This window comes from Acanthochromis polyacanthus, chromosome 7 (assembly GCF_021347895.1).
Source record: "Acanthochromis polyacanthus isolate Apoly-LR-REF ecotype Palm Island chromosome 7, KAUST_Apoly_ChrSc, whole genome shotgun sequence".
NCBI lineage: Eukaryota > Metazoa > Chordata > Actinopteri > Pomacentridae > Acanthochromis > Acanthochromis polyacanthus.
The window spans coordinates 38723546-38739985 of NC_067119.1; the positions used below are offsets into that span (position 1 = coordinate 38723546).

At 40.6% G+C, this 16440-nt stretch overlaps 1 long non-coding RNA gene across 1 annotated transcript; it reads right to left on the bottom strand.

The window, feature by feature from the left end:
* Positions 1-491: 491 nt before the first annotated feature.
* LOC110960197 (uncharacterized) lies at positions 492-16417 on the bottom strand. Its single transcript, XR_007942956.1, has 5 exons — positions 16267-16417; positions 10431-10643; positions 8561-8803; positions 5891-6032; positions 492-1748 (listed from the first exon to the last, which is right to left on the bottom strand). It is a non-coding gene; the product is annotated as an uncharacterized LOC110960197 (long non-coding RNA).
* Positions 16418-16440: the final 23 nt, after the last annotated feature.

Consider the following 16440-nt stretch of genomic DNA (forward strand, 5'->3'; position numbering starts at 1 on the left):
AATCAGGCCAGAGAGTCTAAAGAGCTGTGAAGTGTGTGGTGGGACTATAATGTGGTGACCCAGTGGTTAAGATGGAGGAATTTCACTCATGAGACGGTGACTCATACCACTGCTGTCTGAAGCCAGTGCTAATGATGGGAAGAGCTGCAGGAGGAGGGCTCTATTTTCAACTCTGACCTTTTCCAGATTTCTATTGCAGCATTAAGGGATAACTTCAGAAACTTTGGAAGTCTCACCTGCTTTAACTTTCAGACTGGTTGTTTGAAATTATACTGGAATTGACATTTTGTCGTTTGTTCTTATGACTTGTTGTGATTTGATGCTACAATGTGTGGAATAAATACTGGCAGTAATGCAGGTGACTCAGAAGATATCTGAACATTTTTCATCAGTTACCCTTTTATTATAGAAGTAATGTTTGCAGCTGCTTGAACTATTTGAGTTATTTGTCACATGCTATGTAAAAAAAAAAAACGCTTTAAAAGACAAAATAAATTCTACATTCAGCTATTTATGGACAGCTCAAAATACACTGGAATGAAGTGAATAAAGAAAAGTAAAACATGCAAACCCAGAATAAACTTGACATTTCACAAATAAAGACTGGGTGGATATGGTTACAATATTTTTTGCCTGGTTTGTTTTAAAAATGAAAAGAGAGTTTACAGTTTTTGATGTTGGTTCCAAACTCATTTATTTTTTAAAGTCTTTTGTGATGCTGAAGTTAAAATCAAATGTGTGCGTCCACTGAAGTAAGCCAGTTATGCAGCCAATTAAAAAGATATGATTTCCACACATAGCATTTGTCAAAAGCCAAATCACACCAAGGAAATCACAGTAGTATTTATCATAAAGTTCCACAAATCGAAGCTCTGCATTTTTAAAAATGAAAGCTGATGTAGTTACAGATCAATACTCTGATTATTGTAGCTTTGGTTCTGATCCAATAATAATAATCTCTGAGGTCATATTTGTTAAATTAGCAGTATATTGTTTTTGCAAGTATTTGTTTTGTTTTTGTTTAATTCCCTGCTGTCTGTGTCACATATCTTTAGGTTTATCTTACCATCTGTTTTCTTTTCCCTCCTGTGTGGCCCAGTCTTGTCTCAGCAGCTGTGCTTTATCCCAGTTTTATTTTGACACAAATACACCTGTTCCACTAAAAGTCATTTGTGTTGCACCAGCATATCAGTTGTCCACAGGCATCCTGTTACGTCAACATTTTCTCAAGTGGCCCTTTGGTACATAAACACTTATTCTCCTGTGGCCTTTGGGGCCCTCACACCATAGTCTCCATAGCTGTATTTTGGGCAGACTCTAAAACATATAATTATGGAGCCCGTGTGCTGGTGTGTGTGTGTGTGTGTGTGTGTGTGTGTGTGTGTGTGTGTGTGTGTGTGTGTGTGTGTGCGTGTGTGTGTGTGTGTGTGTGTGTGTGTGTGTGTGTGCGTGTGCGTGTGCGTGTGTGTGTGCGTGTGCGTGTGCGTGTGCGTGTGCGTGTGCGTGTGTCTAAGCTGCAGGCAGTGTCAGCAGAAGTTTGTTTTGATACTATTCTTCTTCATGTTCTGTCCTTGTAAAGGTTCTGTAGGGACAAACTGTTATCTGCTCTGACTTGCCATCAAAGGCCTGCGGTGTGTTGTGGAGGTGGAGAGCCAGGTCCTGTGTTAGGATGGTCTCCACCGGTGTATGAAGGTTTTAAGCCTTGCTTCATCTCACATTCTTAAGCACGCGTTTCCTCCACTAAGGTCCTGCAAGAAGCACAGAAACATGGCATGTAATGGTGAAGTAGTCCAGTCACTAAAGGCACTCCAACTTTTGACAACAGTAGATGTTTTCATGTCAACAAGGACTTACATGAATTTAGTTTTTCAAACACAACATTTACATATTATCATCTTATAAACTGCATGTCATCCATCCATCCATTCTCTGTACACCGCTTTATCCTCACTAGGGTCGCGGGGGGTGCTGGAGTCTATCCCAGCTGACTCGGGTGAAGGCAGGGGACACCCTGGACAGGTCACCAGTCTGTCACAGAGCTACATATACAGACACACAATCACACTCACATTCACATCTACGGGCAATTTAGAGTAACCAATTAACCTCAGCATATTTTTGGACTGTGGGAGGAAGCCGGAGTACCCGGAGAAAACCCACGAATGCACAAGGAGAACATGCAAACTCCATGCAGAAAGATCCCAGGCCCATCCTGGGATTTGAACCGGGGACCTTCTTGTTGCATTTCTCTATCAATTGTACATTAATATCTACCATTGCACTACTATACATTCATACTGCACACTGTTTTTAATGTAAATCATTCCCACTGAACAATTGTACATGCTGTACACACGTGGACAAAATTGTTGGTACCCCTCAGTTAAAGAAGGAAAAACCCACAATTCTCACTGAAATCACTTGAAACTCACAAAAGTAACAATGAATACAAATTTATTGAAAATTAAATAATCAAAAACAGCCATCACTTTTGAATTGTTGATTAACATAATTATTTAAAAAAACAAACTAATGAAACAGGCCTGGACAAAAATGATGGTACCTCTATAAAAGATTGAAAACTATTTGACCAGAGTGACATGATTAACTCAGGTGTGTCATTTAATTGACATCACAGGTGTTTCCAAACTCATAATCAGTCAGTCTGCCTATTTAAAGGGAGACAAGTAGTCACCCTGCTGTTTGGTGAAAAGGTGTGTACCACACTGAACATGGACAACAGAAAGCGAAGGAGAGAATTGTCCCAGGACATCCGAAAAAAAATGATAGACAAACATCTTAAAGGTAAAGGCTATAAGACCATCTCTAAACAGCTTGAAGTTCCTGTGACAACAGTGGCTCATATTATTCAGAAGTTCAAGACCCACGGGACGGTAGCCAACCTCCCTGGACGTGGCCGCAAGAGGAAAATTGATGACAAATTGAAGAGACGGATCGTTGGAATTGTATCCAAAGAGCCCAGAGCAACCTCCAAAGAAATTAAAGGTGAACTCCAAGGCCAAGGTACATCGGTGTCAGATCGCACCATTCGTCGTTGTTTGAGCCAAAGTGGACTTCATGGGAGACGACCAAGGAGGACACCACTGCTGAAAAAAACTCATAAAAAAGCCAGACTGGAATTTGCAAAAATGCATGTTGACAAGCCACAAAGCTTCTGGGAGAATGTCCTTTGGACAGATGAGACCAAACTGGAGCTTTTTGGTAAGGCACATCAACTCTATGTTCATAGACTCAAAAACCAAGCATACGAAGAAAAGAACACTGTCCCTACGGTGAAACATGGAGGAGGCTCAGTAATGTTTTGGGGCTGCTTTGCTGCATCTGGCACAGGGTGTCTTGAAAGTGTGCAAGGTACGATGAAATCTGAAGACTATCAAGGCATTCTGGAGAGAAATGTGCTGCCTAGTGTCAGAAAGCTTGGTCTCAGTCGCAGGTCATGGGTCTTCCAACAGGACAACGATCCAAAACACACAGCCAAAAACACCCAAGAATGGCTGAGAGAAAAGCGTTGGACTATTCTAAAGTGGCCTTCTATGAGCCCAGATCTGAATCCCATTGAACATATGTGGAAGGAGCTGAAACATGCCATTTGGAGAAGACACCCATCAAACCTGAGACAACTGGAGCTGTTTGCTCATGAGGAGTGGGCCAAAATACCTGTTGACAGCTGCAGAACGCTCATTGACAAATACAGAAATCGTTTAATTGCAGTGATTGCCTCAAAAGGTTGTGCAACAAAATATTAAGTTATGGGTACCATCATTTTTGTCCAGCCCTATTTCATTAGTTTGTTTTTTTAAATAATTATGTTAATCAACAATTCAAAAGTGATGGCTGTTTTTGATTATTTAATTTTCAATAAATTTGTATTTATTGTTACTTTTGTGAGTTTCAAGTGATTTCAGTGAGAATTGTGGGTTTTTCCTTCTTTAACTGAGGGGTACCAACAATTTTGTCCACGTGTGTATAACCTTTCATCTTTTTAATGAGCACAAATTTGCTCTACTGTAAATACCGTATATTGTCCATATTTATATTATATACCTCTGTATGTTGCATTTACTTATGCACTTCTGGTGAGATGCAATCTGCATTTTGCTGCCTTGTACTTGTGACATGTGCAATGGCAATAACATTGATCCATCCATCCATTATCTGTATGCCGCTAAATCCTCGTTTGGGTCGCGGGGCGCTGGAGTCTATCACAGGACAGGTCACCAGTCTATCACAGGGCTACATATAGAGACAAACAATCACACTCGCATTCACACCTACAGACAATTTAGAGTCTGAGAGTCGGAGGCTTGGTGTCCTTTATCACTCAGTCATCCATCTTGCTGCTGGTGCACCTTTCTCCACCCACCACTATGACCTTTACAAGTGGTGGGTTTTCCCTTCCTTTTCACCAGGGGAATTCAGCACTGGCTTCTATTCATCTAACAGACCCTATCAGGGAAGACACCTCAGTACCTCTACCACCTCCTACCCCTCCATAACAGCTCCCACCTGAGGTCCGGTGATCTCGTAACACTCTCTATCCCCAGGGATACACGGTCTTTGGCTGGAATTCCTTTTGCTTTGCTGCAGCAACTGATTGGAATTCCCACCAAAAATCTCTGAAACTGTCATCTCTTCCATCATTTTACATGTTTAAGCAGAAGCTGCAGCAGACCCTAGCTGACCTCTGCACATGCTGACTGTTTTCACTTAACTAGTATCAATCTAGGCTGTTTTTAAATCTTTATGTAAACACTTGTGTGTCACTTTTAATATATGTATCGTTTATTTATCTTTCTTCCTGCTGGGGCATCTTGCCAGGTCATCACTGTAAAGGAGAAATTGTTATCAACTGATCTTACATGATAAAATAAAGAAGTTCATTAAGGAGCTACCAGTTAACTTCAGCATGTTTTTGGACTGTGGGAGGAAGCCGGAGTACTCAGAGAAAAAACAAAAAACATGCATGCACTAGGAGAACATGCAAACTCCATGCAGAAAGATCCCTGGAAGGCAACAAACGGGGGATCTTCTAGCTGCAAGGCAAAAGTTCTAACCATTAAGCCACTGTGCAGCCCCAATAGTGTTCAATCTAAATCTAATTCTAAAATCTAAACTTGTCTCAGACCCTGAGGATGAGATACCTACACACAACACACCATCAACTGAGAAGAAAAAAAGGAACAGACAGAACGCTGTTGTCATCCCGTATGTAGCTGGTGAATCTGAGAAACTTAGCAAGATGTTCTCCAAACATGATATACTCGTGCATTTTAGAACCAACAACACTCTGAGACAAAAACTAGCTCATCCCAAAGATAAGACACCCACGCACAAGGTGAGCAACTTTATACATGCAGTCCAATGCAGAGTGCATAGTTTTATATAGGCAGACCAAACAGCAGCTCTACAAGTGCATTGCTCTATTGACCTGAAAGTAATTACAAAGATTATTGACAGTCTTTTAATCCATTTCTCTAGAAAAATAAGAAAGGCAGTATAACATCCCTGTGTTTCCATCCTTCTCCATGTTCATGTCTTACAGGAATCTTTTCCACAGAACATCCTGTAACTTCACCCCTCTGACTTTTTTGCTGTGCTGAATGATTCTATGAATACAACAGATCCCGTTTAGACCCAGTGGGCATGCTTTTACATGCACTGCAGCTGTCCTAATTGCTTGGGAAAATATTTTTTGTCTCCCCACCCTCCAACTGACATCACTTCTGAGAGCTGTTCTGGAGCTCTGTTCATTTTCCCAAAAGAAGAGTGAAAACCACTGATTTTATCTGAGGAAAGCTTTATGAAAGTGATGCAGATGGCTGCTCTCCTAAGACTCGCAGCAACCTTTGACAGCACCTGGAGCTCCTACCTCATCTCCTCTGCCTCTCCGTCCTGCTCGTCGTCCTCACAGATTAATGAAGGCAGATACAAATGGAGTTCTGAGACTTTGGTGGCACCGGGCTGTCCGTGACCAGCCTGCCTCTTATTTTCACAGAGGGTTGTGGCAGATTCTAAGAGGACAATGAGTTTCAAAGAGTCAAGAGTCACCCTCTGAGATGAAGCTTTGAATTCAGTCACATCCACACTGCAGATGTCATTTACAGCTTGCCAGTAGTCCAAACACTACTGTCTGGAACTGAGTGATAGATGGAGCACAACTACAGCTGAACAACTGTGTCTGCTTATCACTAGAGGATGTCCAAAAGGCAACAACCCAGACTGTAGCAAAAACATCCACCTATCCAAATAAAACCAATGCCAATCTCAATGATAAACAAAAGAATGTAAAACGGAGAAACTTTCACATCACTTGGCAATGAAATTAGATAATTTCTTTGAGTCACCATGAATAAGCACAGCTGTCCCCGCCTAAGGCCAGAAGAAGGATTCTTACATTCGTGTTGTCTGGATGTGATTATTGAGATTTACAGGCAGATGGAAGCTGTTGTGTTTGTGTGATCGTGTGTTGATCAAAATGGCCTTTCAAGTGGTTAGCAGAGTGAATTAACAGCAGCTTTAGTCCCCGTTATGAAAAATTAGAGTACATATTAGTACCAGACAGAGTTTAACAACAAAGATGATATTGTTCTTTTATTACATCCCAAAATCAGATCTGTTTTTTATTGGACTGATTACAACTGTGAAACTGATCAGAACTAAACATGCTTGTCTTTGGGAGACCTCCCCCAACTAAGTAAAGATTCATTTTGTTATCCCTGGTTTCCCTGAGAGTTTGAGCTCCGTGAGATGTTTCAATAAGGTTTTAAACCCTGATCAAAGCAAAAATTAGTTTATTATTGTGCTCAAGCATTCCTAACACTGAGTTCCAGTAACCCTTACAGCTGAACACTACTGTAGGGCTACACTCAGTGATTATGTTTATTATTGCTATTCAGTTTAAATGGTTGATTGTCAGTTATGCAAAGATTTAAAAATCGTCAGACACTTTGCATTCTCACATAGCTAACTCAGAGGTGGTGGGGCCTTGCAAAAACAGCATTAGGCTAGCGTGATTTTAGTGTATTAATCAGAACTTCATTACTCCATTTTCTACATTCATCTGAAGAAGAAGCGTGCCTTAGCTGTTTTTCCCACCAGTGATTGTGTGGTTGCACACAACAATGGAAAAGGAGTAATGTGGTAATGTGTGTTTGCAGACATTACACGCAGCAAAGCGACTCTTTTTCTGATCAGAATTTGATTGATTTGGTCCAATAACATTCAAAAAGCCTAGAAGAGCCAATATTTACATATATTCACTTGGTTGTGCATTCTCTGTACTCATTCAGCATTTTTTTGTAATGGAGATGTATGTGTTTCAATGATTCAACAATAGAAAATTCAAAGTTTTCGCAGTCATTGGAAACACGATTTACGTGATCTTTACAATTGCATGTAAACATTTGTTCACGACTGTACACCCCACAGACGAGAATCTTAGTTTTCCTAATTCACTACTTTATCTTACATCATTCATTCAGATTCATGTCTACTGATTTTAATTGAATGGGATGCTCTATTTATAACGGTCAAACTGCTGAATAAATGCAGATGAATGAAAAGAAGCTTCCTGACAGAGGCTCTCATGTCAGTGTGGTATAGGCTGTTTACATATACTGTTAGCTGTGTCTTTTCGAAGGGTCTAAATTCCCTGTACACACTAAAATGAAGAAAATCTCAAAGACAATGCTAAGCAAACAAAAATCATATTTTACACTGAAATGACAGCAAAATATGTGTGGGCAAATGTAGCTGCGTTAATATGAACACCATGGAATATTACTAAATGTTATCTTGTATTAAGATCTTAAAAGAAGACTATCAGTGATCGGTATCAGATGATGCATGGGATAAGTCCTCAGTTATCTGTTAAAGCAGTGACGATAACAGTCTTTTCTAAAGTGCCGTACTGTTCCCATATTGATGAGCTGGCCTGTTAAATATGCGTGGTGTAATGTAAGGAAGACAGGTCTAAAAACAAATAGAACATCAAATAATGAAAAATGTTCATATTGGGTGCATCAGAATTTAACATAAGTACTTTAAGAAATTTGAACAAATTGACCAATGGTATGCATGCATTAGAGAGAATCAAGAATGACGTGTGTATGTAAAATGTAACCAAACAGGGATGCCATGTTGTCCAGTGAAACTGGTTCATCAGTCAATATAGAGCAGTGGGGTCAAACATAAGGCCCGTGGGCCAAAACCAGCCCATCAGAGGGTCCAATCTGGACTACGGGAAGACTTTGTAGAGTGTAAAATTACAGAGGTGAAAATGAATATTTGCTGTGAAAATATTTAAAGACATTGAACACTGAGCAACATCAGGTCAGTCAGCAGCTTCAGTATGCCTGAGTTTGGTTTGGTTGAACCCTATTGTTCATGTACTGCCACAACTTCTATGTAATTCTATGGATGAATTTTAAACGTTTACAAGGCAGGTGGGCAACTGAACCTTTTTATTATAAAATGACTTTGACACCCCTGATATACAGGCTGCATACATATGAACATTAATATATGGAGGTGAACTTACTTGCCGTTTCACTGGCTGGATCTAAGCAGCGGCTCACAGCTGCAGCTAAACCTTGTGGTTTAATTTCAGGCCCGGTTCCAGTCCTGGACCTTCCTGCTGGTTTGGTTCCACTCTCCAGCTTTGACCTGAGACTGCATTGCACTGTCATCCTTCCATCTCCTCCTCCTCTGCTCTGCAGGGTCACCTTAGGTCTCACCCTCCCACTGCAGGGCCTCTGCTGGAGGGGGCAGCAGAACCCCTGCACTGGGACACAAATGCACCGTAAGTGTTGCGTCTAGTATATAATACTCTTTACAGTGTTTACCGCCACTTACTGAAATGGCGTTAATGGTTGAAACAGGACACAAAATAAAATGAAATGGGATAGGAAGAACCAAGAACAAGAGCCACCAGGCACCAATAAGGTAGCAGCAAATGCTTCAAGTTCTGGAAGGCAGAGCATCTGCTGCATCAGACTTATCCCAGCACATCTGACAGATGTTTGGTTTGCTAGAAACCATAGGGAAGTTAGAGGCGAAGGCACCTTGAAGTCATCTTCCTCAAACCATGCAGAACAACACTATTAAAGAGGACTTCCTGGCTTATCCAACAATTAGGCAGAATGTGAGTGGAGGTTGGTTAGGGTTATGAATTGTCCTGATAGCCACCATAACCTTAGTTATGTGGGTCATTCCAGAACTGGAGGACATTTGGGCTTCAAAACTTTTGAAAAATAAACCTTCTCTTTTGCATTTTTTGTGCTCCAATTCATCAATAATAAGTAATAAACTATCAAAGGCTTGATTGGCTCAGCTTACACATCAATGATACCATTATTTCCCCGTGTTTTATTTATTGTTTGCTAACCACAGTAACAGGGTTGCTAATACATGCTAATGTGATCTTTTTCTCAGCAGTAGAAGCTAGATATTTAGCTAGCTGTTACTGCTGACCAAGAGGACAAACTGACTGATGGAAAACAGTCCAAAGAATGAGTCTGATCCTGATAATATGAGGTAGAGTGAGACATTCAATCAAGGATGACAATGAATGAAAAGATGAAAAATAGAAGAGAGGACACAGCTTTGCTCTAAACATTCTTTAGGAAAACTGTTTGATGATGTTAATTCCAGTGTATTTTGTGATTCACTGTTTTCTACATCTTTTAGCTAAAAAGATTATGCTAACAGGGTTGTTATGGGACACATGCTTCATGCGTAATGATTATAATTTAAAATATTTTGTTGAATAAAAAATGCTCAGACATCAATAAAAAAATTATACTGATAAAGGAGGTTTAGGTTTCATTTTAGTGGTTTTAATTGAGAATCAATTTGGTCATCGGGAGTGGGACAAGAAAACGGGCCGACTTATTTGGTATTTAAAAAAAAAAAATTCAAACATCATTTTCTCATAGTTTTTTTAAGATTTGGTCTCAGGACAAAAACATTTACACAACAACTGCATGTTTTAGTATTTTGTACATGGATTTTGTGACATTTGATGGGTGGGATGTAAAATGTCCTCCAATTCTAGAATACCTCAAACCCTAAATACAACTTAAACAGGTGAATTGTGTAAAAGTTCCCTGTCAGTGCTATTGTTATGAAAGTTAAGTCAGATACAGAAACAGTCTTTTTTGATCCAAGCTGTAAACATGTGTGTTCCTGCTGAAAAGTTGGACATTTAAGCATGAAGATTTTTGGGGATTGAGTTGCTTCTGGAGCCGCCCTCAGGTGGCCATTTGATGAACTGCACTTTTTGGCACTTGAATCTTCGTCTAATTTTTTAGCAGTAGAAGTTGCTACAAAACATGAAATTATGTGACACTAACCAACACTGGATGCACACTGATGTGAAATTGGTCTTTGCATAACTGACTGACAGTCACCTTGCAGGCCCAGAGGCTCAGTGTGTCTGGAGAAAAGCTGTGTGGCTCCACAGGTCCCTGGTCTCGGTGGAAGCAGCATGAACCCCGTGCTTTCTTGAAAGCATTTCGACTGAAAGCTCCTCCTCTGCTCGCTGTGGACATACATGCTTTCATCTGCACCACACTCCACTTGATGCTTCCTCCTGTCATTCATCACACATCCAACATGTTTAACTGCAAAGACACATGGTGCACAGTCACACATGCATGTAAGGACTTAGTTTGCCTTTTAAGTTTAGAGACAGTAAGTTGACCGCTTTCATATCCCTACTGAAGTCAAAGCTTCGGATGATGACATTGTATTCATAGGTGTCCCCTCTGTTTTTGGATTTTGAAATATGGAATTCATGTAACACATAAAGAAAAGTACTTCTAAGATATGTTTAAAATCTGGATTGAATTTATAGTTATAAAGCAGTAGCATTCCTAAAAAATATGCATCCACTAAGTGAAACCAGGATTTACACTGGATTCAATATGTTCACATTATGTGCCAACCGCATGGTGTGGACTGAATGTTTCTTACTCTGCATGAAAAGGGAAATCTGTAGAACTTTTACATGCAGACAGATGACAAAGGAAAAGAGGAAAACACAGTGTGGGACAGTGTTGCTTCACCATGATGTTGGAGAGCAGTGTGTGACACATAGCTGTAAAATGAATGGTTATCTTGGTGAATGAATTCATGTCACTGTTATCGATAGCATCTGTCTGTCATTTCCCATTTTTTCCCCTTCGTCATCTCTCTGCTATAAAACCTCTAAAAAAGGCAAAGGAAATGCCTTCAAAATATAAGCTTATGCATAATTGTCTAGAAAAGCCATTGGTTATTATAGCGTTTTCTTATTTAATGGTGAGCATATGCACATCATTTAAAACTTAAATCATCACAGATGGTTTGGTTTTTGGTTTACAGTGACTCTGACCACTCTGGTCAGCTCTGAGGACTACCGCAGCTTTACGGTAAGTGCAGTTTACAGTATAGTGGGCGAGGGAAGGTCATTTACAGCTTAACGCTATGGTTTAAGTAAAACCATAAAGGGCAGCTACACACAAAGAAAGAAACACACTGAAGTGTCAAAGAAAATGAGGGCTACACCACATAATTCAGAGGACAGTGAAAACAATTTGACTGGACGAGGCCTTCAGGCTGCATTCTGGATATAACAACTGAATGGCAATTTCTCTTTTTCTTTTTTATGACATTTAGCCTATGGTGTGCGGTTTTCTTGTCTGCATACCATGAGCACACTAAATGTTCATGTGCTTTTGCTCATAAATTTGAAATGGTATTGTTAATATTCCTCCCTAAATAAATACTTTATGTTTAGTTGCAAAGGTCAGGATATCTGCAAAAAAAATCTGTTGGTCATAAATAATCATATTAAAAAAACGCAGTCCTGCAGTAATTACTCCGACTAGGAATGCGGTGGAGTTATGTGACGATCGCCGTACATTTGACTGTCTGTCTGTGCACAACATTACTCAAAAACGGAAAAAATGGATTTGGATGAAAATTTCAGGGAAGGTCAGAAATGACACAAGGACCACATCATTAGATTTTAGCTGCTTACAGTCTGGATCCACGGATTTGTTAAAGATTTCCGTATCATTGCGAGATAGCCGCATAGCATCACTGTAACCATGACAACAAGTGAATGCTATGTCAGCTGCCTGCTGACAGAGACATGATTTCGATCCTACTACAAATCCACCGGTGTGGACTTCGAAATGATACAAGGAACAATTAAATTGTGGGGGTGTTTCTGAGTCCCATCCATTCCCGCCGCTCGCTACATTATTAGGTCATTAGATTTGGTATCTGTACATAATGTACACATGCATAACACACGCCTGTGCTCAGTGCAAGGTCATTTTGTTTGTGGGTACATCTATATTAAATGGCCAAATTTTATGTTACCGTGATTTCTGATCATCAATCACTAATAAAAAAACAAATGCTGCATTTCTGACAATGCCATACGGGGAAATGAGCAGTCTTGGCTGAGTACTGTGCTCTCTGAGTGCTTTTCTTGTTTTAACCATGTGCCTTACGTCAGGCTTTGTTTTTCAAACCCAGTGATGGCTCCCCTGCTGAATCTGGATTTTACATGCTTACTGAGAAAACACATTTTTAAAGAGAATTTCACATCACACTTTTTTGTTGGGTGTTGTAAATGTAGCAAGAGAAAAAAAACACTTTCTATTCTGAAACAAATAAGTAAACAACAAAAAATAGATGCAACATAAAATATAAATAAAGACAATAAAAGCACTCAGTGGACACATATACAGCTCACAGCAGCACTAAATGCTAACGTAGCAATCAGTGACCACAAAGCAGCCCCAAACCAGAATATTTCCTCTATCACGCTTCACAAGTGGTATGAAGTTCTTTCCTTTGGTCTGTGCCAAACATGTCCAGTGTTACCGTGGCCAAACAATTTTATCTTTCATTCAACTGTCCAGAGCAAATTATTTCAAAAGTCCTGGGGTCTCATTTATAAAGCTTGCGTACGCACAAAACAGAGCTAGAAAGTTCTATGCAAAGGTTGTGATTTCTAAAAACAAACTTGGCGTGAGAATGTGCACACCGGTGCGCCAACCTTGATGCTTTCTTACGCACATTTTGGAGACAGAGGGAACGGCAGTGCCGGAGGATGAAGTGGCGAATTGAAACCAGATTGATCTCAAACCTTTATTGTTATCACATATTAGACTTGTAGAGCCGGATAATCATAAACCCTCATTGTTGTACATGTTCATATAGTGCGTCATTCGGCCTACGACTGTATTTGCAGAACTATGTTCATATATCAAACTTCCATCTTCAAATGATATAGAGCGGTGGGTGGCACTGATTGATTACTAATTTGGAAAAGGCATGTGACAATCAGTCCAATCACTGATCAAGCGGATAAATAGCGGGTGACAGCCGTGCGTAATGTGGCACAATGGATGCGCTGGCATTGCTGGAAGATCACGTTAAGAATGGAGAGAGATTTTAGGAATCACGGGGATTTCCTAGTCCATGACGATGCCTGGCTAATAAGCCGATTCAGATTCCCTAGAGCAGTACTCTTGGATCTATGTGCTGAACTGGGCCGTCTTAGACAGACCCACCCGCCGAAACCACGCCAGCTGACGACTCGGGGGTTTCTGGCGACACCAGCTCCTTCCAGCGTTAAGTGGCCGACAGGTATGTGTTTTTTATGAAGAATATATGAGGTTACATTTGTTGTCTAAATCCTATCTGGGTCTGATATAGAGTTAAATGATGTCCTTTAGGTCTGGGATATCACAACCATCCCTCAGCGCAATAATGACAGCTGTTTTGGATGACATTATAAACATGACCAGTCAATACATCAGGTTTCCTTACACTGTGGGTGAACAGGCCAACATTGAACGGCAATTTGAAGCAATGTCCGGTTTCCCAAATGTAATCGGCGTAACTGACTGCACTCATGTTGCTGTAAGGGCTCCGAGCGAAGATGAATTTGTCTATGTGAACCGAAAAATGTACATTCAATCAGTGTACAAATTATTTGTACATCGGACATGATCATAACAAATTTAGTGGCAGGGTGGCCTGGGTCAAATCATGATTCATTCATCCTGACGCACAGCAGGGAAAAGACTGCAGGCGGCGCTGCGTAAAATGCCGTGGATCAGGAGCTTATTATATATAGGCTGAATCCCAAACCGCCCCCTACACACTCCCCCTCCACTACCGAGTGTCACTCCAAAAGAAGTCACACTCGCAGCTGTGGAGGGCACCTATTGTTGAAGGGGAAGGGTATAAATGCGATCGTCAGGAATGGGACGCCCTGTCGCCTCACCGGAAAACGGAAGACGTCATCGCCATGGTAACACAAAGATGCCTACTGTGCATGGCTGTAGCGCTGTGGCACAGGTTGCAACTAACAAGGATTGCTGCTGCTTCCAGAAGACGAAAGTGTCCCACTTTTTTTTCACTCACATGTTTTCCAATCCTATTATCTGGCATTTCAAATCCAACAAATGAATAAATGAATTCTGTCAGTTGTGTTCAAATTTTAAGGTGTCAGGGGGTGCACAATTAAATCAAACGTCAGCAGAGAAGAAGTTTGTTTCTTTTGTTTTATCTTTTTTCATCACTCTTTTTGTGATGTTCTGTCAGTGTGAAAAAGGCGTGGGAGAAATAAAGGACGCATGTGGAACTCACATCAATATGTTTGTTTCATCCTCCTTTTTGACGTTGCACTTCCTGAAAAAGTTGTCCAGAGTGAGCATCGATGCAGACTCGCTATTTAAGGGCTGAACAGTCCACTCTCCCTCCGCACTACGCGGTTTGGGACGGCCCTTAATATGGAGGACCCTCCGCGGGAACGCGCAAACGGAGGGGCAGTGTGTAGGGATAGTGTGTAGGGGGCGGTTTGGGATTCAGCCATAGATACATTCATGAGTTACTTTGCACTGACCATTCATGGTAAAATGTGGGTGTGTTGTGGGCGGAATGTGAGGTGGATCCACCTGTGCAATCTTCCAGCTGGTGGGTGATTTATAAAGAAATTGCATGCAGCTGTGCTTACGCACAGTTTTATAAATCAGGGGCGAAGGGCGTACGCCCATTTCAGATTTTCGACGTACGCAAACTTTTAGTATGGATCCTACGCAATGTTTTATAAACGAGGCCCCTGGTCTGTGTTTGTCAGCGCTAAAAAAACAGAGGCTGCTGTGACTCATTTGTATTTCTTTACACCAATTACAGTCATCTTGGCATCTTAATAGTGCTGCTTGTTATTTCTTGGAGTGAAATTGTTTTTAAAAGAATTACACAGGAAGCTACATATGATTGTGGAAATGGACCAGAAGGTCATGTGAAACGCACAGAGGAATCATAGCCTTGTGCCCAAGCAAACTAGTTTTACTCTGATTGTAGATGCAAAACTCTGATGCTAAATGATGTCTTAAAGCATCCTAATATTTTAACCCAGAATCTACAGATAACTCTGCTGCTGGCGGCCTCAAAGTGCTGCAAAAAATTGGCAATTCTAAAACCTGTGGCTATGTGTAGATAGTAGGGGTTCAGTACTGTGGAATGATTGATTTCTAATAATTTGGAGGTCTTTTTTTTTTTTATTCCCTTTCTGACTCACAGGCAGCCACATTCATTGTATCTGAAAGCCTTACCATGGTGAACATCTTGGCATGATATGACATTTTCTTTGATCATGACTATTTAAAAGAATCTATATACACTTTAAGTTCAAGAATCAAAAAACTTCTTATGTTTTGGCAGGACTTGGAGAATCTGGTTCCATGGATAAGGAATGTACTCATTACAAATCAAGAGATTAACAATTAAACAACATGATTTATTTCTATATTTGAATTTGGTAATACTATTCTCAGTGTCAAATGTAGATCATATGAATGCATTATGTGCCTATTGTTATGAGAGCTTGTTGCACTGCCTACAAATATTGGATTGATTGGTTGACTGGAGAATAACTGTGTGTATAGTCCAAAAGGCACCTGGCAGATGTTTCCCTCTGTCTTGGGATAATTCTGCACAACAGTTCACACAAGTTTTTAGAAGCCCATTTTAATGTCCTGACACATTTTAAAGAAAAACAGAAGGTACACACCTCTGGAACTGATTCGGCCGTTTGGTTTCAGTAACTTGGACAAGCAGGGTTATCAACTGCATTTTAACAAGAAGCATGTGTATGTGGTTGGGGTTAGGGTTACAGTTCATTACACTGCCTTTCAGCTGCTCTCCTGCTCTGATAAAAGTTCTGTCAGTTCTTACCTGCTCTCATTCAAGTCTTTCAGCGCTGCTCTCTGAGGAATCATATAGTGCAGAGTTGAATGAAATCCCATTTTGTAATGTTCCTTGGACTATAGACCCACACCCAAACGTTGATTTTTACCAGCAGACCTGTTGCTGTAGATCCCCTCCACTGTTGCTAAGGGACTGTGAGCT